Source organism: Mauremys reevesii, linkage group 25 (genome assembly GCF_016161935.1).
Source record: "Mauremys reevesii isolate NIE-2019 linkage group 25, ASM1616193v1, whole genome shotgun sequence".
In the NCBI taxonomy this organism is placed as follows: Eukaryota; Metazoa; Chordata; order Testudines; family Geoemydidae; genus Mauremys; species Mauremys reevesii.
In genome coordinates this window covers 19,992,691-20,012,150 of record NC_052647.1, presented here as the reverse complement: position 1 = coordinate 20,012,150, position 19,460 = coordinate 19,992,691, and positions in this window count along the sequence as shown.

Sequence of the window (19,460 nt, the reverse complement as noted above, 5' to 3'; positions counted from 1 at the left end):
CCGGCTGCATGCGGCCAAGGTGCGGCACCCCCCGCCCAGGTGCAGGGAGTGGCTACGTTGGCTTGGAGACAGCTGGGAGCTCCCCCAGATGGGCCGGCAGCTGGCTGCTCCCTCTGTTTCCCCCCCATGATGTCCTGGCTCCCTCCACCCCCACTTCTAGGCCTGCTGCCCCATCATGTCAGTTACCGTCTCCCTAGGATCCTGCCCCCAATCCCACGACGACCCCCCGGGGTGTGCAGTGGATGTGAGGCGGGGACAGCCACTGCTGTAGACTTTGGCTCAAGCTGGTGCAGCGTGAACCGGGGAGAGCCCTGGTTCAATCCCTGTTGTCAGACATCACCCCAGCTTCCCCGGAGATGACCTGCCCTCCTTCCCTGGTTTGTTTCGCACCACAGCTCAGCTCCCGTTAATATTTTATAACGTTACTGATGAAAAATTCAGATTGACTCCAGGATCCTTTTGCTCCATTTAACAAGGTGACGGCATGTCTGGCTCCCCGCCCGCAGCCCGCGGAGAGGGGCCCGTGCCGTCGCAGCCGCTCCCCCTCCCCCTGCACGTGAGGCCCCCGCCCGGCGCTGATTGGCACGGCGGCTGGGTTGTCGGGGCAGATTTGCGGGGAGTTGTTGCGAGGCAAAGCGGCGCTGCCACGAGCCGGGACGCAGGTGGCTCGTCGTTGGGGCGAAGCCGGGCGCTGAGGCTGAAGGCGGAACAATGGAGGGGATGGGAGCGGAGCAGAGGCTGCTCGGCAACAGGGGTCCCCGGGGGTGCAGACGACCACGCGGCTACGTCGGGGAGGCGGCTCTCGGAGCGGCAGCGCTGGCTTCTTGGGGAGCGGAGCGGCCACTCGAGGCAAGAGGGGTTAGAGCCGGGCTGGCAGTCAGCTGACCGGGGATCCCAGCCATGGATGGGCCGGTGCCCCTCAATCCTGACCCACAGCCCCTCTGCCATCCCAGCCCTGGGCTCCCCCCATGCCCATCTCTGTCCCTGCCCCTCCATCCCAACTCGCATCCTCCTGCTGGTCCAGCTGTGAGCTCTCCCCCACAGCTCTGCCAGTGCCCCTCAATCCCAACCCCTGACCCCCCTGCTATTCCAGGCCCCTGGACTCCCCTCATGCCCAGCTCTGTCCCTGCCTCTCCATCCCAACTTGCACCCCACCTGCTGGTCCAGCCGTGAGCTCCCCCCATCCCACCCAGCTCTGCCAGTGCCCCTCAATCCCAACCCCCAACCCCCCTGCTATTCCAGCCCCCTGGGCTCCCCCTAACACACACACACACAAAGCCCACTCCTAACCCAGCCCTGGACCAGTCCTATAGCCAGGTGGCCATTGCGATGCAGCTCTGAGTCTCTTGGGGACGAAGCTGAGAGCACCTAACTCATCCCCTTGTGAATCCAGGGCTGCAGCAGCGTCCGGCCGGCCCCCTGACCCAGGCCATGCTCACACCCTCTAGCGCAGCTTCTGCTCCCGTGGGAAGGGGGCAAACTCCTGCCCTCCCCAGTTGGCCTGGACTCTATAAACCCAGAAGGCAGCTGGAGCTGCTGCAGGATGGGGATTCCTTAGTGGGGGTGAAGTTTCCATGCGGTGGCCAGGGAGCAAACGGGATCTGGGATCACCAACTCTCTGTGCTACTGCTGGGATGAGCCTCCGCTGCTTTGGTACCTGGGTTGGCTTTTTCGTGTCTGGCCCATTGGTGCATAATAACCCCTTCCCCATTTACCGTCTCTCTATCTAGGCATGTTTCTTCTGTTTTGAGTTTATTTGTACACCTGTTGCCCCCAGGAGCCCCAGTCAGGCCTCAGGACCCCGTCGTGCTAGGTGCTGCACAAACACCGAAGAAAAAATTGCTGCCCCAATGAGTTTACAATCGAATGCAGCCACCTCTGGGGTGGGACGTGGCAGCTGTGTATACAGAGCTGGCTTCACCAACTGTTGCACTGCCGCCACCTCTGGGGTGGGATGCAGCTGCTGTTTGGTAGCCGCACACCAACACTTTCTGTCGTGTTCGGGACCGTGATACCAGGGTGACGGGCACAGGATAAGAACATAGACATGGATGGGTGTGGTGATCTGGCAGCCTCTCCAGTCATTCAACGTGCCGTTCTCCTTGTTTCTGTTCCGCTCCCGGGGCTGTGCCGGTCGGGTGCAGCGGGTGACTCCCTGCGCCGTGGTGCGTCCCTGGGACGGTTCTGCCTCTGGGATTTGAAGCCCTTTGCTTTGCAATCTCCAATGCCCTTGACATAAGCGTCCTGGAGCCTGCACGGTTTCCCACAGGGGAGGCTGGCTCAAGTAACCATAGGTTTGCTGTTAACGCGTCATCGCCGTTGGGTTTTTCCTTTGGTGCCAGCGGCGTGAGAGGCCTCATGCAGCTCACAGGTGTCACCACTGGCCAGTTCTCAACACTGGGCATCATTGCCTGCTTCTTGGGCCCAGATCTTGATTGCTGGCACCTAGAGCCATATCCGAAGCGATTCAGAGACACACCCTCCCCCTCCCTCTCCCCAGTTCCAGTCCAGGATCCAGCTCCGAATCAAACCTTCAGGCCGGTTTTGGTTGGGGGGAGTAGAACCCGCCGCTTCCCAGTCTCCAAAATGAATAAGCTAATTAACTCATTTAAAGACATAAACGAGGCCCCAGTAGCCCAGCAACAAGCCCGCCCCCCTTGCCATCTCCCCCACCCCGGGCGCTGCTGAAGGGGGCAGCTGGAGGTTTCCAAACAGGGCTGGCTTGGATCCGGGTTCCAGGTCTCGGAGCCTTCCAGGGATGTAGGTGGTGAGAGCAGGGTGGGGCGGGTTCTGGTTCTGAGCCGTCTCTCGAAAGGGGCCAAGGTTCAGGATGGCTGGGAGGGTTTGATTTTACCAGGGGCTCGCGCTCCTTCTGTTGCAGTCAGCGCAGGAAATGGACTCAGCCCCACTGGCCCACCCCCAGGGTCCTCTCCCCAACCCTGCCCCCCGGTCCCCTCACATGGACTCTTCCACACAGTCCCCACTGCCGCAAGATGCACCTTTCCCCCTCCCCCATACTGCTGTGCTTCTTCCCAAAGACTTCTCATGCTGCATCTGGTCCTGGTTGCAGGAAGGGGTTGTCCTGTAGTTCAGAGCATGGGGGCCTGGACTCCTGGGTTCTGTTTTTAGCTCTGGGAGGGAAACATAGTGCAGGAGGAGACTGAAAGCCAGGACTCCTGGGTTCTGTCCCCAGCTCTGGGAGGGAAGTGGGGTCTAGTGGTTAGAACAGGTGGGTCTGGGAGTCAGGACTCCTGGCTTCTGTCCCCAGCTCTGGGAATAGGCGTGTTGGGGTATTTATCAGACAGAGCAGGGGTTAGGGGGCCAGGACTCCTGGGCTTTACCCCAGCACTGGGAGAGGAGTGTAGTGAAGTGATTGTGGTGGGGTGGGGCCACAGCGAGTCCAGACTCCTGACCTGGGTTCTTATCCAATTGAATCACCTGGAGCAAGTCCCTTTAATTTCTCCATGCCTCGGTTTCCCCATGTGAGGTGCCCCTAAAGTGCTCTGAGATTGGGGGAGGTGAGGAAGGAGGGTAAGTGCTCATCGTCTCTCTCCCTCACTCTCGCTCTGAATTTGCCCCTTGCAGCAACCTTGAACCTATCGAATAATAAAAACCCAGAGGCTCCGGCAGGACAGACTCTCCGGGGGCAAAGCCAACTCCAGACGGGAGAGGCGGGTCCTGCCGCCGCCTACCAGCCCCCAGCTGTTACCACGAGGCTGGGCGAGTGTGAGCCTCGGTGGTGCTGATCCACTTAGATCGATCTCCCGCCCTACATCCTGCCTAAGAAACTTACAACAAGCCGGGCCTCATTCCATTGGTCCGTCTGGGCCCTAGATACAGTGAGTCAGCCTGTGTGTGGACATGTGTGCGTGCACGCAGACACACAACACACACACACAGCCTCCCATTGGCTCAAAGTCGTCCTGCTGCTGGCAAGCACAACAGAACCTGACCCAGCCCAACCCCTTTCCCCTCCCCTGTGATCCCGTATATTATAGGGTCAGGGATTAGTGTCCTTGATCCTCCCTCTTTGGGCTAATTGGACTATCCCGGTGCTGCCCCTGCTCTGGGGTTTGGATGCTCCCCCAGACCACCCCACAGCAGCGAGATAGTTGGTTAGTTTACTGCAGTCTCAGTAGGAGGCGGGGCAGGAGCGTTGGCTCTGGGAGGAGCTCCTGGCTGCCCAGTCCTGGCTTCTCCCAGCAGGGGGCGCTGTAGGGAGTGGGGCAGGAGCACTGGCAGAGGGGGCAGCTCCTGGCTATTCCAGCCCCAGCCATTCCCTCCAGGGGGTGCTGTAAGGAGCGGGGCGGGAGTGATGGTTGTGAGAGGAGCTCCCGGCCTCTCCCACTAGGGGGTGCTGTGGGGAGTGGGGCAGCAGCACTGGCAGTGGGGGGAGCTCCCGGCTACTCCAGTTCTGGCCTCTCCCAACAAGGGGTGCTGTAGGAAGAGCCCCTTGCTACCCTGCTATGTCGGGGGAAGGGGAGGGAGCAGGGAGGCTCCTCAGGTGCCCCCCTCCCAACCCCTAATCTGTTTAGCCGCCACTTTTCTGCTCCCTCTCCTAATGCGCCCTAAGGAATTAATGTGGAGCCACTAATCGGCTCGGAGGTGATGACCTCCCTTCATGCCAGGCCATGGGATGCGGGGAGGCTGTCAGTGTGGGTGTGGGGAGCATTTGAGAGCCCCACTGAGCAGGGGTTGAGCCCCTTTGATCATTGAAATCTTTCGGTCTTGAATGAAAGCCTCCCCCAGCTCCCACTCCCCCACAGGGAAAGATCACCCCTCATTCACACATGGGGAAACTGAGGCACTGAGGGAGGGGAGTGACTTCTTGGGATGAGAACCCAGGAATCCTGGCACTCTGCTGCCGCTTTAATCTCCCGCCCAGTCCTGGTGTTGGTGTGCAGCATGGAAAAGTGTGGCGTCAGAAAGGGCACCCCAATCCCACCCTGCCCCACCGAGCCTGGCTGGTGTCGCTAGTGGAAGCCCCAGATGCGGGGGCGGGGAATTCCCTACCTCCCTTTGTGATGGGGTTGGGTGGAGGGGGAGTCTCCCATCTCTAGCTGCTGACCAGCTGGGACCCTGCTTAACTTGGGCCCTGCTGTAAGGAGTTCTGGGGCACCCCCTTATTATGCCTCTGCTGCCCACCTCCACCGTGCCCTACAGCACCCCCTGCTGGGAGAGACCAGTGCTGGAATAGTGGGGGGGGGCTCCCGCCACAACCAGTGCCCCTGCCTGGGTAAGGAGTTGGGAGGGCGAGTGGCAGCAGAGGGAGTATGGGAGGGCAGCGTGGGGGACAATTTGGGGAGGGGGGAGCTTGTGAGGCAGTTTGGGGGAGCATGGGGGTATTTGGGGGGGAGCGCAGGATGCAGTTTGGAGGGGCGTGAGGGCAATTTGGGGGATCGTAGGGGCAGTTTGGTGGCAGGAAGTGCAGGGAATAGCTTGCGGGAAGCGCAGGGGAGCAGTTTGGGGGGAGGGACAGTGCATGGGCAGTTGGGGTAGTTTGAGAGGGAGTTCAGGGGGCATTTTTGTGGGGGGAGCGCATAGGGGGTAGTTTGGGGGAAGCCTGGAAACAGTTTTGGGGGGTGCATGGGGGCAGTTTGGTGGGGGAGGGAGCCCAAGGAGCACTTTGGAGGTGGGGAGTGTGTGGGGCAGTTGGGCATTGGAGGGAGCCTGGGGGCAGTTTGCGGGGGAGGGTGCGCAGGGGGCAGTTTGCTAGGGAGCAGTTTCAGAGGATCATGGGGGCAGTTTGGGGAATGTGTGGGGGCAGTTTGGTGGGATCATTGGGGGCAGTTGGGTGGTGGAGGGAGCCCAGGGGGCAATATGGGAGAGCCCAGGGGAAGTATGGGAGAGCCTGAGGGGCAGTTGGGGATCATGGGGCAGTTGGGTGGCAGAGGAGCCCGGGGGCAGTATAGGGGACAGTTGGGGATCATGGGGCAGTTGGGTGGCAGAGGAGCCTAGGGGGCAGTTGGGGTCATGGGGCAGTTGGGTGGCGGAGGAGCCCAGGGGCAGTTGGGGATCATAGGGCAGTTAGGTGGTGGAGGAAGCTCAGAGGCCAGTATGGGGAGCAGTTGGGGATCATGGGGCAGTTGGGTGGTGGAGGAGCCCAGGGGAAGTTGTGGGGATCATGGGGCAGTTGGGTGGTGGAGGGAGCCCAGGGGGGTAGTTGGGGGGTTCATGGGACAGTTGGGTGGCAGAGGGAGCCCAGGGGACAGTTGGGGGGCTCATGGGGCAGTTGGGTGGCGGAGGGAGCCCAGGGGCGTAGTTGGGGATCATGGGGCAGTTGGGTGGCAGAGGGAGCCCAGGGGGGTAGTTGGGGGGGTCATGGGGCAGTTGGGTGGCGGAGGGAGCCCAGGGGGGCAGTTGGGGGGTTCATGGGGCAGTTGGGTGGCGGAGGGAGCCCAGGGGGGTAGTTGGGGGGTCATGGGGCAGTTGGGTGGCGGAGGGAGCCCAGGGCGGTAGTTGGGGGGATCATATGGGGGGGCAATTGGGGGGGGACATGGGAAAGGCCTTGAGGTCAGTATCAAGATGCTCCTGGGCCCCACGTGGTTCTCCTCACTCTGCGAGCCCCCCCCCTCGTCTGTCCAGTTCCCCTCCCTCCACTGCGCCACGTGACCCCCGCCCCTCCATGGTGTCAGCGATAATATTAGTGCTGACTTCATGCTCCGAGCGCTGGGATCTGTTGCCATGGCAATGCCGCAGCGCCCCCCCCCCCGCCCCCCCGTAGTCGGTATTCACGTGATGTTCAGGAAGCAATGACATGGGGATCGGCCCGGCCTGGGATTTCGGGCTGCAGATTCTGCCTCCGTCCCCCTCGCGCTGGGCTGTAGCAAACCCTGGGGGATTGGGCCGGGCCTCAGAGCTGGGGGCAGTCGGGGGCAAGAGCAGGGTGGACATTCGGGCTCCCCCCCAAAAAACGCTGCAGCGATTGGGGCTGTGTTAAGAGGGGGTGATGGAGACCCTGTGGCTGCCAGGGGTGGGGCAATGGGGCGAGGCGACACGGGCTAGTGGACCAAGCGCTGTACTGGGAGCCTGGGTGCTGTATGCTGCGTGACCTGGGGCAAGTCACTGCCCTGCTCTGTGCCTCAGTTTCCCCTCCTGCCCTCTATACAGACGGAGCGCTTTCAGGCAAGGGCTGTCTCTCACTCTGTGTCCATGCAGAGCCTGGCACCGGTGTGCATGTGTGTGTGGGGGGGGGTGGTCCTGAGCGCAGCACTGCTCTCATAGAGATAATTATGAGGGAGCAAAATGATTATAATGGGGAGCCGGTGCCGATGGCAGAACCCCACTGAAGTCTATCCACTAGGCCACACTGCCTGCCCCCTGAGGAAGACAGACACATATGCACATACTTGTCTTAACCCGTGCGTACACCTGTGTGCCGATACATGTGCACACATGTTGATGTATGTTGCTGTGCACACACATTATCACCTACATGTTCATGCCCATATATGTAATGTATGTTGACATGTTGACACATGTTCGCACTTCTGTGTTGATATGTGCGCCCATATATGTCTGTGCATGTTGACACATGTTCACACCTACATGGGTGCACAAGCACATGGCCACATGCACACGTGTTCACACCAATCTGTTGAAATGCGAGCACACATAGATATCAGTGCGTGTACACACACTTTACTGCATGCGTGCTGAGACCAGCACCTTTGTATGTTGAGCCAGGTGTACACATGTTCACACCTCTATGGTGACACCTGCACCAGGTGCACAGTGATGTGCAGGCAGGCATGTGTGTAGATGCATGGGGGGGGTGCACATGTATGTTACCACACACATTGGGGAGAAAGGGCATTATGCCAGGTGGCTTCGTTCAGTGAACGCAGGGTAGCGTCAGTGTCACCGGGACACTGCTGGGTCCCCAGGGATAATGCAGGCTGTGGCCATGCCGAGTTTGACCCTCCCACTGGCTAGCTGGGTGGGTGGGTGGACAGACAATGGATGGATGGACAGACAGACAGAGAGAGATTTCAGGGACTGGCTAGGAAGGATGTGCTCAATGGTGAGGGCACTCACTGATTTCTTGGGACACCTGAGTTCAAAACCCTGTTCTGCCACAGGCTGCCTCTGTGACCTTGGTAAGTCACTTAGCCTCACTCTGCCTCAGTTTCCCCCTTTGTCCAGTGATACTTGTACTACTGTCCTCCCTCCCAGGGGGACTGGGAGTGCTTTGAACTCCCTGACAAAAACCAGGAGGTCATTTGTTGCCAACTGTGGAGTCAGTAACCCCTGGAGGAAATGGAGTTGAGGCTGGAGTGATGTTTATCTTGCTGGTGGCCTTTGGCATCTGGTCCCCTGCTCTTCATGGGCGGGGGGTCCCACTCAGCCTTTCTCTAGGGTTTCCTCCTGGGGCAGCAGCATGAGGTTAGAGAGGGACGGGGACTCTGATCAGGGCTAGCTGCTTACATGGATGGGAGTTTTCTCTGCAGCACATACTTGGCATGAGGAGCCCGACTCACTGCTGCCCTGCACCCTGTGCAGCCATTTACACCAGTGCAGAGCAGGCGTGAAATGCTACCTGAGCAGAATGGGGAAGGTTTTTCACTCACGTTGCACTGGTGTAAATAACTTAACCTGGCAGAGAGCAGCCATGAAACAGTCTCAGTGTGAATGGTCCTAGGGTCCTGGTGGCACTGCCAGCCAGAAGCTCACAGCTCCAGAGTCCCAGCTGGCAGTGGCAGGGCACTGCTGTAACAGAAGCTGGCATTACTGTGCTTCAAGCATCTTCTGATGCTAAGTCCTTCGATGCCGACTGAGGTCACCGATCCCCGGATGTATGTGTATACCAGGGGGGTGGGGGGAGCAGCACAGGGGAAATGACCACATTGGCTCATTAAGGAAACGGTTTGGGCAGGAAAGGCCGACAGTCTGATGATTGCATCACTGAGCGACTCTGCTGAGAGCCAGATTCCACCCTCCCACCCCCCACTATGTCCTGGGGGCGCACAGGCCTCAATGTATGATTGAGAAAATCATATCCGGTAGTTTAAGAGACAAACCCCCCAACAGCCCCCTCCCCCACTGCTCCTTCCCCCTGATCCACCCCACCAGTGGGAAAATAAAGCTCCTTCACTAAGGGATGAAGTCATCTCCCAGGCTGGCTCTCAGAAATGCCCTTTGAACTCAGGGCTCCGGTTGGGCAGGTTGGGCAGGGAGGATCGTGTTTCCTGATGCTCCCTCCCCTGGGGAGGCAGGTTGCCAGGGAACAAACCTCCCCCTCCTCCTCCCCATTTTGTCCCATCCTCAGCTAGGGGATGGATTCTGGAGCTGGCTCCCGCTCTCTGAACCAGATTCTGGTTCTAGCCCAGCGATGGAAGCCCGTTGGCAAGTCTGGATACAGATCGGATCCAAACTGCACCCCACCCCCCAACAAAAAAAACGGGTTCTGGATCCATCTGTGAAGTTCTGGTTCAGCCCACACTGAGAGATGCCTGAATTGCCAAGGCATCCTTGGGTCCGGCTTTGCCCCCTGTTCTGGGGGGGTTCAGCCCCATGGTCCCGCTGTAATGATACAAGTTGGAGGGTTGGCTCGAGAAATGCAGCAGGAGTTCGGCCCAGGATCCAAATTATTGTGAACGGGGGCAGGGAGGGGGGGCATTTAGGTTTGAGTTGTCAGTGTCACGTCCTGTGTGTGTGATGGGAGGCGTAGGCCTGCTGGCAAGCATATATATATATATAAGCTTGGTGTGCCTGTGTGTGAATCGCCTGGTGGTTGTTTTTTTACCTTGCTGACCATGTGATGACATTGGCGGCTGGGCACTATGGTTGAGGGCACCCTAGCAACACCTGAAAATCATTGTGCCCACAGCCGAAATGCAGCCAGCTCTGGGGTGGGGCTTCCTTATTGAGGGGGAGGAGCCACTGAGCCTTGTGGGCAAATGATCATGTGGGACAGGAAATGAAAAACAGGGATGGGAGTGAGGGCTGTGGGGCCAAAACTAGGGAATCCAGAGGGGGGCGCCAAGCAGAGAACCCCAGACAGCGCCTTAAGGGAGTTCAAGAAGTCAGTGGTTGCAGCCCAGAGGAACTCTGCCTAGAGATGTGGTGCAACAAGGAAATGGAAATAGGCCCTGAAGTCAAAGAGCGCCCTCCTGTAGCGCTTGCTCCACCTCGTCTGGCGGAGGCCATCTTCGCTGGTGTCAGGAGGAGGCTGACAAGCAGGTCTTGCGGCCCCATGGGGCCATGGATAAGGTGTATGAGAAGATGCAAGTGAGAGGGAAAGTGCAGCCAGAACCTCAGCTGGAGGTCCTGGAGGAGGCGAAGAGGAGCTGCCGCCTGGCACGCTCTACACAGATGTGCACCAGGGTCTCATTCTTGCCGCAGAAGGACCAGGTGTCAGGAGAGTCTGTAACGACAGCCAGACCCTCAGGTGCTGAGGACAGGGAGCAAAGAGCCACAGGTCCCCCTGCAGGGGGAGTGCTGGGCATAGACACACAATGGTGGAAGCTGTTGCAGATGCACCAGGGGATCGTTAATAACCGCAGAGCGTTGGCCATCTTGGGTTGACCTCTTCCAAAATTCGACACTTCCAGCAGCCAAGCACCACACAAGGCGCAGCGCTCACCGCACAGGAAGAACATCCTCTTCTGAATCACCCTCACCACAGCCGACAGCCCTCTGGGGTTTCACTGGGGATGTCCCAGCCAAACAGTACCCAAGCAGAATGTTGCATAGCTCCTAGAGTCAGACCAGGTGAGGCAAGGGAAGGAGACACAGCAAGTATGGCTGTGGAAAATTTTGAGATTTTGGCAAAAAAATCAAAATTGGCAATATTTTGATTCAGAAAAGCACCACAGGACCTCATGAGAATTGTAATCCAGGTGCCTTGTGCCCCTGTTCTCCTCTATTGGCTAGACTTCCTATTTGGACTACATCTCCCATGATGCACCATGCTCACTCACCAAGAGGGAAGGAGGCTGTGTATTATGGTAGACACAAGGCTGCAGAGCCTCACGGATGTTGTAGTTTGGAAGTGCCATGCCTCCATTCTCCTCTGTATGCCAGTTCCCCTGGTTGGACTACATCTCCCATGATGCACCATGGTCTCCCCTCTTGCTGAGGGAAGGCTGTGCATCATGGGAGATGAAGCCCAGCTGGGGAATGTGGCCCATGGAGGAGAATGGGAGCGCCCACACTACGACTCCCATGAGGCACTGCGGTGGCATGGCAGAATGGGAATATTTCCAGTGTGAGGTATTACATTTAAAAAAGAGTTGGAATTTTTTAGTGGGAAGAAAAATGCTTTTTGTAAAAACCTGCAATTACTCAAAAACCTGTGCCACAGCCAGCTTAGGCCCAGAATTTAGGTGGTAAAAACACCCGAGGCACCAGATTCTGATCTCAACCGCACGGTTACAGTAGACGGGATCAAAATATGTATGAGAAGGGCTATAAATCCTCATTCTTCAGAGCATGAACCAGCTTCTGAGAGGGCTTGAGAAGGAAGCCGTTCTATTACTGGCCATATTAAGTTTCTTTCATCCTGTGACACGTGTAGTATTGTCTACTGTAGAAGACCAGAGACTGGATTAGGCGGATTGGACAGTGCCTATGTTCCTCATGAAACAAGAGCATCATCCGGCCCCCGTAATTTGTTACTTTTCAGAGAAAACGGGTGAGAGAAGAAGAAAAGGAGACTGAAACTGTCTCCCCTGTTGCACTGGTGACCATGTGGCAATACACTCTGGTAGAACCCACGTGCAACATGTGCTTGTGTAACCCATTTGGCACCAAGGACCTGCAAAATGAGGAGCCTGAGCATGTACCTAGAAACAGAAAGGGAAGATGACCAAGCATCATATCATGACCATGTCCCTTTTAATATTAATGCTTCAGATCAGAAGATTTGCCATCAGACCATTTGTCTATCAAATCCACTGTCTGGCTTCCAACAGTGGCCAGTGCTAGATATTTAAGATGCAAAGTAAGATGGAAAAGAAAACCCTTCTTAAGCCAAATAAACCTAGTCTCTCATATGGCAGCATATGGCCTTTGGATTCCTTCCTGACCCCGCCGTGATCAGTTCATTCCCTGGAGCATGGTGGTTGCTAACCCTTGTATCATCATCATCTTTCTTTGTACAGCTTCAGCTGTCATCTTTGGTCATTAAATTATGTATCCCTTTATAAACCCAGCCCCTGTGGGTCACTCTTTGTTATCCCTCTGACACTGCCTTATTTCTGTACGGGCGACCCCATTTAAAAATCCCACGTCAGGCCCTGGAAATCATGAGATTTTAAAAAATGATACATTTCAGCTGTTTTTTTCTGTGCCTTCTGGGCTTTGAGCCATTAGGGATCATAGTTCCCAGCTTCCACAAGGGCCAGAAACTTACTTTTTCTTTTAAATGAAAGCTGAGACGCTCTTGTCATAGACTAATAGAAATATAGGGCTAGAGGGGACCTCAAGAAGCCACCTAGTCCATCCCCCAATGCTGAGGCAGTGTTAAGTGTATCATCAGTCATCACGTCACTCCAGCAGCTGGGACTTTAAAGAAAAAAACCGGTATCACAAGACTTGCAATCAAGTCACAAGAGGTGGCAACGCTGCATTTGCATTACAATGGCATGGAGGGCCCCCACATGAGATCCGGGCACTGCTGTGTGCTGTGTAGGACAATTCCTGCCACTGAGAGCTCACGGTCCAAATAAAGCAGAACAAGGGGGGAAACTGAGGCACCGCACGATTAAGTGACTTGCCCCCAGTGGGATTCTGTGGCAGAACAGGGATTGAAACCAGCTCTCCTGAGTGTCCCTTAAACGCCGGGCCAGCCCTCTGCGCAGGGCTGGTGCAACCACTAGGCGAACTAGGCAGTGGCCTAGGGCAGCAAGTGTTGGGGGAGCCCAGGGCCGTCCTTAGGAATAGGCAGCTGGGTAGGGCACCTGAAAATTTGGGGCACCACTGGGTCTTAGTGTCCACCCGACTGGTTCTCCTATCCTTGTTCTGACCCTTCCTGCAGGCTGGGAAGGGGATCTAGTAGTTAAAAGAGAAAAAGTCTCCAGTCTGCCAGACCTATTAGCACAACACTGAAACTGTTAAAGAGCCATTGAAGGGGTAATGAAGACATTTAACAGGCATTTGCCAACCCCCAGGTATCGAATCAGTTTCTGAATGTACTGACAAAAGCAGTTGTGCATGACTGTAGGGCTGGATGAGGGGTGAAAACATTATCTAAAGTTTACTCAGAACCTGTCAGTCTACAGGGCCTTAGTTTAAAATTTGCTTTAAACATATTTCGTTGGTGAAGATTATAAAATCACATCTCTAAAAAATCCTTGCATAGATTTTTAGCTGCACAATCATCTTTAACCTTGAAAGCTTCGATCTTCAGACATATGGTTTTTTTAAATAAATTCTTCAAAAGACCACCCTTATCTAAAATACACATTTTAATTACTATAGTAAAAAAACTTACTTCCGAAGTCTTCCTGTCCTTTCTGTCCATCCATTTCTCCCTTCACCCCCTCTCCTCCCCCCTCCCCGCCCCCCACTGAAGGAAGCAACAGCCTTTTGCTTCCAGATAGCTGGACAAAGAGCTTCCCTTTCTTTACTTCTGACTATCTGATGAACTAGTTTTAAGCAAAATCAGTAAGATATAAAATCCTTTGTTATGCCTAAAATCTTTGGAAACATCTTTTTTAAAGTTGCTGAAATTTCATAAACATGTGCATTGTTATGGAGATCACACACAGTAAATTAGTGTTCCCTTTTTCTGAAAGCAACGAACATTGTTATGGCCACACTAAACCTCTGTGACTGATTAATTTAAAATAATGTCGGCTGCAGGAGCCCCCGGCAAAGCCAGTGAGGACTCAGGGCGGAGGCCGCCGGGGTGGGGTGGGGAGGGCTCACGGGGGAGCTGTGCACCCTCCAGGGGAGTTCAGGGGGCAGGGAAAACCTGGTCTGGGGAGCAGCCCCTGGGGCTTATAAAGGCTCGTTGGGATTTTCCCCTCAATGAACTGATGTTACGGGCGGGGGGGCGCAAGGTGGAAGGTTCGCCTAGGGCACAAAATATCCTTGCACCGGCCCTGGCTCTGCGTCAGGAAGAATTTCACCACCCTCAGTGTGAAAGTGCATTTTCCCTCCTAGGAGCTCAGCCTCCAGTTTCATCAGGAGAGGCTCTCTCCCCATGTCGGGGGGACAGCGTTAGAGGAAAGGCCAGAGCTAGTCTCACTCTGACCTTCCTGCTTTGAAATCCCTTCACAGCCCTCCCCACTTTGCGGGCTCCATAATCCTAGTCTCTGCGGGCTCCATAATCCTAGTCTCTGCTCGCCATCTGCCAGCGTCTGTAGATAGCTGTGTGTGTGTCGGAGAAGCTACGGACACTCAGGGCTTGCACGGGTGCCATGTGCCCATAGGACAGTGGGAGTGTGTTTTCCAGGGCAGGAGGGAAGCAGGGTGAAGATTGCCCCAGCAATGGGGTTAAACAGAGGGTGACAGTCTCCAGGGCTGTTGTCCCCACCCCTTTCCCTAGGGTTAAAGTTCATTTGCCACCAGTTTGTCTCAGGCAGCAGGTGGAGCTGGCATTGATCCTGGCTTGGAATGAAGGATGCATCCTCCAGTGAGGCTGTGGGTGGGATCTGGCCATGGAACAAGCCTCCAGGGGAGATTAGACCAGAGGTTTAATTGTAATGGGGTCGCCAGGTCTGGTTTAGACTTGCTGGGGCGGTGGGGCTCGGGCAGGCTCGGGCTTCGTTCCCCACTCCGGGGGTCATGTAGTAATTTTTGTTGTCAGAAGGGGGTGGCGGTGCAATGACGTTTGAGAAGTCCAGGACCCAAAAAGGGAGCAGAGACAGAGATGACATGAAGCCCACTAGGGACGTTGCTATTGCTGATCTGTTTCATGGAAGAGGTTCCCGATGTCATGGTGACAGGCAGCAGCACAGACCACTAAGAATCCCTCGCTCCTGTCTAGCACATTTGATCTGAAGATCTCACAGCACTTTACAAAGGAAGTCAGTATCATTCTCCCCATTGAACAGCTGGGCAAACTGAGATGCAGAGAGACGTGACTTGCTCCAGGCCAGTAGTAGAGCTGAGAACAGAACCCAGGTCCCCTGAGTCCCACTCCAGCACTCTATCCCCTGGGACACACCAGAGATAGAGCTCTGTGTGGGGGTGGTCAGATAGCTCTGTATAGCTTTGTATTGTGTATACTTCAATATCGGGATAGATCTGCATGGCGATAGCTAGATACAGCTCTGTATCGGGATAGATCGGTGTGGAGATGGGTAGCTAGATACAGCTCTGTATAGGGACAGATCTGTGTGGAGATGGGTAGATAATACAGCTCTGTATCGGGATGCATCTGTGTGGAGATGGGTAGTTAGATACAGCTCTGTATCAGGATAGATCGGTGTGGAGATGGGTAGATAATACAGCTCTGTATCGGGATAGATCTGTGTGGAGATGGATAGCTAGATACAGCTCTGTATCGGGATAGATCGGTGTGGAGATGGGTAGATAATACAGCTCTGTATTGGGATAGATCTGTGTGGAGATGGGTAGTTAGATACAGCTCTGTATCGGGATGCAGCTGTGTGGAGATGGGTAGCTAGATACAGCTCTGTATCGGGACAGATCTGTGTGGAGATGGGTAGATAATACAGCTCTGTATCGGGATAGATCTGTGTGGAGATGGGTAGATAATATAGCTCTGTATTGGGACGGATAGATCTGTATGGAGATGGATAGCCAGATACAGCTCAGTATCGGGATAGATCGGTGTGGAGATGGGTAGATAATATAGCTCTGTATTGGGTCGGATAGATCTGTATGGAGATGCGTAACTAGATACAGCTCTGTATCGGGATAGATCGGTGTGGAGATGGGTAGATAATATAGCTCTGTCTTGGGATAGATCGGTTTGGAGATGGGTAGATAATATAGCTCTGTCTTGGGATGGATAGATCTGCGAGGAGATGGATAGCCAGATACAGCTCTGTTCTGAGAATAAGAGACAGAGAGCACCTCACTTTTCATTCCTAGATCTCAAAGTACATTGTAGCAGCCCCTGCTAGAACCCGTCCTTCAGACACCTGTTTTGCTCCTTGAGCAGGTGTTTTCCCAGGGGCATCCCCCTATCCTTCATTCTTTCCCACTGGGCATGTTTGCAAGAAATTGACACATTCGTTTCTTTCTCCCTTTTATTTTTCTTCGGTGACCTTGTTACCAGCCCTGGAGGCTGGCACGCTCTAAATGCACCAAGCGGGCACCGTGCCACAATACGCTTCCCTGCCGCCTCCAGCCCTATGCTTCTATTGGTGTTGGCACCACACAGTGGCTCCCCAGTTGGCATTGGAAACGGCTGGAGGTGGGTGGGATGGGATGGAATGAGGCCGGAGCTGCTAAGAATCCAGGATGGGATTTTCTAAGGGAGCCAGGCACCTAACTCCTGTCGAATTTCAATAGCATTTAAACCCCTAATTTCCTTAGGCTTTTTTCACCATCCCAAGTTAGTGACATTATGGTAGCTCCTAAAAGGCTGTAACCAAGACCGAGACCTTGTTGTGCTGGATGCTGTGTAAACAACAAGGGAAGAGCAGCCCCTGCCCCATGGATCTCACAGTCTAAAGAGCGAGAGGGGAAACTGAGGCACAGAGTGGTGAAGTGGGCATAGAATCCAGGACTCTTGAGACCCTAGTCCAGTGCCCTAGCCACTGGGCTATGCTGCCTCCCACAAAGTAATTTAAACCTCACAACCCCCTGTAATGTAGATAAGGATTATTATCCCCATGTTCCAGATGGGGAAACTGAGGCACCGAGCTGGGATGTGACTCCCCCAAAATCACTCAGCAGGTCAGTGGCAGAGCTGGTGTCTCAAGCACACTGTGTCCCCTCCCCAGACTCACAGCACATCATCTGCGGGCACCGGCTGAATTTGGGGAAGATTTTCAACAAAATCAGTTATTAGTTTGAGTTAAACCCATCATGACAACCTCAGGCTTCCCCCACAAGGCCACAGCAGGCTGCAGATCAAACTGTGCCAATGCATCAATCCAGACCGGTTGCTGAGGTTGCTTTTATTATATATATCAATAGCACCTTGAGGCCCCAATGGAGATCAGAACCATATTGTGCTAGGGACTGATGGTGAGAAAGTCTCTGCCCCAAACAGCTGACAATCAAAAGAGACAAATGGTGTCAGAGGAAACTAAGGAACACAGTGGGGCATTTGCCCAAGATCACCCAGCAGAGCCAGGAAGAGAACCCAGCTGTCCTGTGTCCCAGTCCAGCATGCAGTGGCAAGAGCACTGAACTTGGGGTGAAGGTATTGCATTCTGCATGTGTTTCTCACCTTGGAGGCAGAAGGAGGTTCTTAGCGATGTTGTCGTTCGCATCAAGCATGTCTGGGCTTCGCTAAGAGGTGTCCCGTAACTTAGCATTCCCTTCCTATTTAAGGCTTGACTGGGGGAATGTCGTGCTTACCTAACCGACAGCCCTTTTACAGGCTGGTTTTGTTTGTGGAATAAGAAGGAAATGAGGAAGAGGGGGCAGGGATAGCTCAGTGGTTTGAGCATTGGCCTGCTAAACCCAGGGTTATAAATTCAATCCTTTAGGGGTTCATTTAGGGATCTGGGGCAAAAATCTGGGGATGGGTCCTGCTTTGAGCAGGGGGTTGGACTAGATACCTCCTGAGGTCCCTTCCAACCCTGACATTCTATGAAGAAACAGCCCAGAAGAGGTACTGATAGGTTATAATGTGGTCTAGGGGTTAGGGCAGCAGTCTGGGGCTCAGGACACCCAGCTCCTATTCCTGGCTCTGTCACCAACCTGGGGCAAGTCACTTTTCCTCTCTGGGCCTCTGTTTTCCCTGCCATCCTTTGTCCCTTTTGATGGTCAGCACAGCAGGGCCACCATCTCAGCTGGACATAGCTGGAATAGAAACAAGAATTTATACCAAGGTAAAGATGGGTAAACTGAGGCACAGAGGGGGATATGACTTGTCCAAGAAGATGCAGCAAGTTAGTGTCGCAGCCAGGAACAGAGTCCAAGAGTTCTGACTCCTAATGCCCTACTCTAAGCACCATAGCCCCTGGAAGAGCTGCTAACAGAACCCAGGAGTCCTGCTGCCCAGTCCCCTGCTCTAACCACTGAAAAACACTGCCACCCTTATCATAAAGAGGTGGGCTATCATAAGAGAGAGATGGGCTACTACCCTGCAGGTCCCTCGGGTTAGCCCTCACCAGGGCTGGCTCCAGGCCCCAGCATGCCAAGCGCGTGCTTGGGGCGGCATGCCACGGGGGGCGCGTCGCCGGGAGGGTGACAGGCGGCTCTGGTGGACTTCCCGCAGGCGTGCCTGCGGAGCGTCCGCTGGTCCCGCAGCTCTGGTGGACCTCCCGCAGGCGTGCCTGCGGATGCTCCACCGGAGCCGCGGGACCAGTGGACCCTCCGCAGGCACGTCTGCAGGAGGTCCACCGGAGCCGCGGGACCGGGGACCGCCAGAGCGCCCCCCGTGGCGTGCCGCCGTGCTTGGGGCGGCGAAATTGCTAGAGCCGCCCCTGGCCCTCACCCCACAACCACTCCCTCAGAGTGGCCCCCCAAGTCCATTCCACTTTCCTGGGATAATTATCTCTTTATTAGAAACACAGATCTTCCAGCCTCAGTTGCCAAGTTTTGTTCTATGCCTGAGGGACTTGTAATGCCACTAGCCAGGTGGGCTGCAGACATAACCATGAGACCCTGGGTGAATCTAGATACGCACAAAACTCATAGCTGGCTGGTTCTCCTGCTCCTCCGGCTCAAGAGGGGTCTGATGATCTCCTAAGGATTGGCATGGGCATGGGGTGAAGTGGGCACTGGGAGAGGGGTAAAGGGAGGGTGTCTGGGTACTGAGTCTATGGGTCACCAGGGTGTTGAATCTCAGGGCTCCTTATGTGTGTCACTGCCATGTGCCCGGCGCCACTCTTGTTGCCATGTGCTCGGTGTACTAGCCCCTGTGCCACATTGGTGCAGGATGGGCAAACAGGGCCCTTCCCCCCTCGCGATCCTCCCTTCTCCCTGCATGCCTGTGCCATCCTGTTTGGCCAGCCTCAGCCCACCTCCCAGAGGGCAGGGGCTATGGAGAGGAGGGGGTCCCTGCGATTCCGGGGGGAGGCGCAGGGCAGAGTGCGCGTGCTGCCCAGTGCCCTGTGGATGCAGAGGGGGCTCGTCTCCAGGGGCACCAAGCGAGATGCCATGGCCGGGGGTGGGGGGGTGCTGGTAATTCCCCATCTCACAGCACCCAACGGGTTAAACTCACCTAAGAGCGGAGTCTCCCCTCCCCCCGTCCGGACGGGAGGGGCGGATGCCCCGGCCCAGGGATGAGCTCAGCGCCCCACTCTACTCACCTTGGCTCCCGCCTTCCCAGGGATGACATCAGCACCGGGGGCTACCTGCGGCAGAGGCGGGCGCCGGCGCAGCCCATTGGCTGCATCCCCGGCGGGGGCGGGGCTGGGCAG